Source organism: Fukomys damarensis, unplaced genomic scaffold, assembly GCF_012274545.1.
Source record: "Fukomys damarensis isolate Sample0158 unplaced genomic scaffold, DMR_v1.0_HiC HiC_scaffold_12, whole genome shotgun sequence".
NCBI classification, from domain to species: domain Eukaryota; kingdom Metazoa; phylum Chordata; class Mammalia; order Rodentia; family Bathyergidae; genus Fukomys; species Fukomys damarensis.
In genome coordinates, this window is record NW_022900924.1 from 45989250 (window position 1) to 45994583 (window position 5334).

General features: G+C 37.8%; 1 long non-coding RNA gene across 1 annotated transcript; it reads left to right on the top strand.

Moving 5' to 3' along the window:
* The first annotated feature begins 3236 nt into the window (after nucleotides 1-3236).
* On the top strand, nucleotides 3237-3741 carry LOC104862269. Its single transcript, XR_780245.1, has 2 exons — nucleotides 3237-3451; nucleotides 3659-3741. It is a non-coding gene; the product is annotated as an uncharacterized LOC104862269 (long non-coding RNA).
* Nucleotides 3742-5334: the final 1593 nt, after the last annotated feature.

The following is a 5334-nucleotide window of genomic DNA, read 5'->3' on the forward strand; positions in this document are numbered from 1 at the left end:
CGTGTGTTCAATTTATTTCACTTAAGAGTGTGGTCTCAAGGTACACACATTTACCTGAAAATGTCTCAAGCCTATCCTTCTTTATGGCTGAGTAGCACTCCATTCTATTTTAAAGAAAGAAAGAAGAAAACACATCTTCTTTAACCATTCTTTGGTTGAAAGCATTTGGGCTGTTTCCAAGATTTAATTATTACAAAATATGCTGCTGTAAACATGGATGTGCACATATTGCTATGGTATAATGTTTTTAATTTTTTTGGAATGCTACCAAGAAGGGGAATAGCTAGTTCAATGGAACCTCTAGTTTTAGCTTTTTAAGGTATCTCCACACTGATTTCCACAGTGGTTGCACCAGTCTACAGTTCATCAAACAATGGAGAAGGGTTCCTTTTTCCCCACCGTCCCTCTACCATTAGTTATTGGTCACTTTCTTGATAACAGCTGGTCTTTCTGGAGTAAGATGGAATCTCAGCATTCTTCTAATTTTCTTCTCTTGATGACCAGTGATATTTAACATTTTTTCATATACTTATTTGTTGTTTCTATTTCTTCATCTGAGAAGTGTCATTTACTACAGATGCCCACTTTTGGATTGGGTCTTTAAATTTCAGGGCTATGATTTTTTTGAGTTCTTTATATATTCTAGATATTAGTCCTTTGAGGAATAGTTGGCAAAATGTTTTTCCTACTCCATGGGTTGTCTCTTCACTCCATTGATGATTTCTTTTTCTGTGAACAATCTTTTTAATAAGATGAATTCCCAGTTGTTGACTCTTTGAATATTTCCTGTGTGATTGTTTATAAAGTCTTTGCCTACATATATGTCTTCAAGACTTCTACCCATTCTCTCTTCCAGGAGATTTAGTGTTTCTGTTTTAATATTTAGGTCTTTGATCCATTTTGATTTTAGTTTAATGCATGGTGAGAGACATAGGTCTAGTTTTGGTCTTCAGCATGTGGAAAGGCAGTTTTTCCAGCACTATTTATTAAAGAGGCAATCTTTCTTCCAGTGAAGGTGTTTGGCCCCTTTGTCCAAGATAAGAAGGATGAGCATGTTTGGAGTTCTTTCTGTGTCTTCTAATCTGTTCCTCTGATCCTCCAGTCTGTTTTGTTTTGTTTTTGCCAGTACTATGCTGTTTGTATTACAGTAACTTTGGAGCTCCTGACTGCCTTTATTGCCCGGAATTGTTTGCGCTCTTCTGGGTCTCTTCTGGTTCTAAATAAATTTTAGGGTTGTTTTCTTTAACTCTGTGAGGTATGGTATTGGTACTTTGATTGGGATTGCATTAAATCTGTATAACAATTTTGGGGGTACGGCCATTTTTACTCTGTTGGTTTTTCCTATCCCAGAACAAGGGCTATCTTTCTGTTTTCTGATATCACTTCCATCTCCTTTTTCAGAATTCTATAGTTTTCAATGTAAATACCTTTTACTTCTTTTCTTAAATTGATTCCTAAGTATTTCAGTTTTTTCAATGCTATTGTGAATGGTGTGGTTTCTGTAATTTGTCTCTCAGTGAGTTTGCTATTTGTGTGAAGGGATGCTATTGATTTTTGAGTGTTGACTCTGTATCCAGCTATGTGACTGAATTTGGTTATTGTATCGAGAAGTCTTTGGGTAGAGATTTGGGGGTTTTCTATGTAGAGCATCATGTCATCTGCAAATAACGATTTAGTTTTTTCTGTACTATTTTTATTCCTTTCATTTCTTTCTCTTGTCTAACTTCTGTGGCTAAAATTTTAAGAACGATATTAAATAGGAGTAGTGATATTGGACATTCTTGTCCTTTTCCTGATTTTAGCATGAAAGCTTTCAGTTTTTGTCCATTTCATATGATTTTGGCTGTTGGTTTTTCATAGATGACTTTTATCATGTTGAGATAAAGATTATCTATTCCAATTTTCTGTAAGGTTTTATCGTGAATGGCTGTTGGACTTTGTCAAATGCTTTTTCTTGTCTACTGAGATGATCAAGTGATTTTCCTCCTTGGCTGTACTGATATGGTGTATTATATTTATTTATTTGCATATGTTGAACCATCCCTGCATCCCTGAAATGAATCCTACTTGGTCATCCTGTATATTTTCATGGCAAGGTAGCACCCTTATGATCCAGCCACCTCTAGGCCCCACTTCTGAACATTGTAGTCTTAGGGATCAAGCCCTCAGTCCCTGAGGCTATGAGGAGTACTTCGTAATTAAACTGTAACACGTAGCTTATAGGGAAGGTAACATTTCTGAATTCTTACACCTCAGAAGATATCTTTACTTTTCTCCTCATGCTTGATGGATAGTTAAGCTTTGCATATTTTAGGTTCCCTCAGAATTCTAAAGGCACTGATCCATTTCTTTCACCTCTCAGTTCATTACTACGACAGCTAGCACCATTTTGATTCCTCTACTATAGACATATTTTATATTTAACAAGCTGAAAACTCAGCAGACCCCATTGGTCTGAGAACTGGTATCATTCACTTCCGGAAAATTTTTATTTTGTCAGGTCTTCATTAATTTCCTCTCCTCCATACTGTAAGTTCCTCTTCTGAAACTCCTGATAACTGGACAAGAAAATCAGTATTCTGGTCTTCTAAATTTTTAGTATTTCCCTACATTTTATATTTCTTTCTTTCATTCCCCTTTCCCAGAATTCTTCAACTTCATCTCCCAATCCTATATTGAATTTTTTATTTCTGCTATCAATTTTAATTATGAAAGTTCCTTCTTCTCTGCCCTCCATATTTTTTTTTTTTCAGAGCTTCATTTTCTCTTCCATCTGCTTTCCTTCTCTTCAGCCTCTAAATATCGGAGTGCTTGGGACATTTTCTCCTCATGTGGTCTTATTTACTTCCACAGTTTTAAATAGCATTTATTCTAGCCTTCTAATACACGCTATAAAAAATAGCCCCGCTTGATCACCATCATCTCTCACCCCATTCTCCTGTGTTTTCTTCATTGTTCTTATCACCGTGGAATCTGATTCTAGTTCGTAGCCACGGCCTTCATGGCAAGGATCCGAGGTCTGAGTAGGGCAATGGAAGCTGCAGAAAACAAGAGAATTAAGGCGGGACCAGGTGGGTCCACCCGCCTGCTGAGTGGAGAAAAACACCGCAGCCTGTGTGTCACTTTGTTTAAGGCGCGAGGAGGGGAAATACAGACAAGGAGATGGGGCGGGGTGTCCTTGGTGATTTCTTGTTCTATTCCATTCTGAGGCTCGCTGACTGATGAGGCTGGGGGGGGGCGGGGCAGGGACCTGCAAGCTTGCTGTTCCTAGGACTTTGTCCACTAGGACTACAATAAACAGAGTAAAAGGAACATTTCCTTGCGCTCTGGGCTATCTTGGCTGGGTAAATCTGGGCATAAAGGGAAGGAAGTCATGAAGTTCAGAAGGTGACAAGATGCCTCCTGATCACTCCCGGATCCTGAGCCTGCTCCCGACAGGATGTTAGCTATAGTAAGATATAAAAGTATAATTCAGAATAATATACATTATATAAGGTCCACAGGGAAGTTATCCTTGTCTACATTGTTAAGTATTATAACGCTATCACTTAGAAGAGTACTTGGCACCTTGCTTTGTAATATTTTTTAATAAATGTGAAAAACAGAAAGTCATCTTTTTAAATGTCTTTTTAAAAAAATATTTTTCTGTTTTACACAGGTCCTTTAAAGATATACAGAGGCTTTCATCTGATGTCTGTATATCCCTGGTGGTACATATAACAATAAAAATCTAAAACGCAAGTCGGTGTGGCAAGCATGACAAAGGCTTCTTTGCCTGGGGGCCTGTAAGCTGATCAGGCGTAGATCCAGCCATTTGAGGAAGACTCCAAATGTCAGTAACTGCGTTCTTCTCTATTAGACCAGTCTCGTGATCCACAGAGTCATTTATTGTCTTTTGTTTTTTCCTTCTAGGAAGTATGAGTAGAGTTTCTATTCAGTGTGTACTCAATGGCATAACCATAGCAAATTTTGCACATAGAGCAGAAGCCCAGACTCCTCTTTCCACCATGACCTACCACTTTGGAGTACAGTGAGACCCACTGAGGATCCTGTCCTAGCTTTAGCAGCGGTGACCGTGCTGTATTGAGTACTGAGTATGTTCCATGCACTGTACTGTATGAACCACCTACCTACTACGGCAGCCGGGGATGGGTGTTCACATTCACTGTGTCCCCCTTCCCTTAACTCTATTATTTATATATTGCCTCTTCTCCCTATATAGCCCCTAGCTATACCTGAAATTCCACATCCTGCATAGATCATACTCTCTAGAACCTATGCCTCCAGCCTTCTGCTAAGGAAGGATAAGAATATTCAGGGCTTCAAAAGGTCTTCACAAAAACTTTGAACAGTTCTTTTTTCAGCTCCAATTTGTAACTGTCTTCAAAAGTTCTTGGCATTTTTTCATTCTTGAAACTTCTTAAAAATCTGCAGTGCAGACAGAACAGCCTTTGTCCATTTGACCCAGCCCCGTTGGTATAAGTTTCAGCTTTTCTGTCTTCCTGAATCAGAAGCTTATTCAACTTTAAAATTCCACAAATTTATTCAGGGTTATCTCTTTTCCAATTCTCTACTTTTTAAAGTTTATAATTTATTTTTTTCTTTTTTGCCTTTTATTCTTAGTTGCAAGAAAGGGAGAAGATAGATTTATATGATTAGTATACCACCTTAATTATAACTTTGGACCAATACATTTCACCAACTAGCTTTTAACTCAGTCAAATGACTGAGTCTTACATATTAGAAATGCTACATGATCAATATCTACACCGGACGACCAAGACTTTTTAACTGAAACAAAAAATTTATATTCACGCACACACATATATGCATTCACACACACATACAGAGAAAGAGAGAGGGAGAGAGAGGGGGTGGAGGGAAAGAGAGATTCATCCTAAGTCCACAGGTTAAACAGATTTCTATGCCAAACTGTAGATAGGCACAGAGAATCAAAGTTTCTAATAAGATGTGTAATGATTAGCTTGATTCTGAAGAGATTTGAGCAAAGAGTAGTATAGTCTGAGACTTTTTGGAGGCTGTTAGCATGGAATGCTTATATGCTAAGTGACTAGTGACTTTTTTCTATTGAATATCTATTGAAATTTTTCTTTTTCTTTTTTTTTTTTTTCGGTACTGAGGATCGAACTGGGGTCCTCGTGCTTGCCGGGCAGGCTGCAGAACCACTGAGCTAAATCCCCAGCCTCTATTGAAGTTTTTATTTGTATACTACTTACTACAAGACAGCTGCAATTCAAAGCAAAGAAGTATCTATCTAGTAGACATTTGTTAAGTAATTGAATCCTATGATTTTATCTGCTTGAGTTTTTCCAT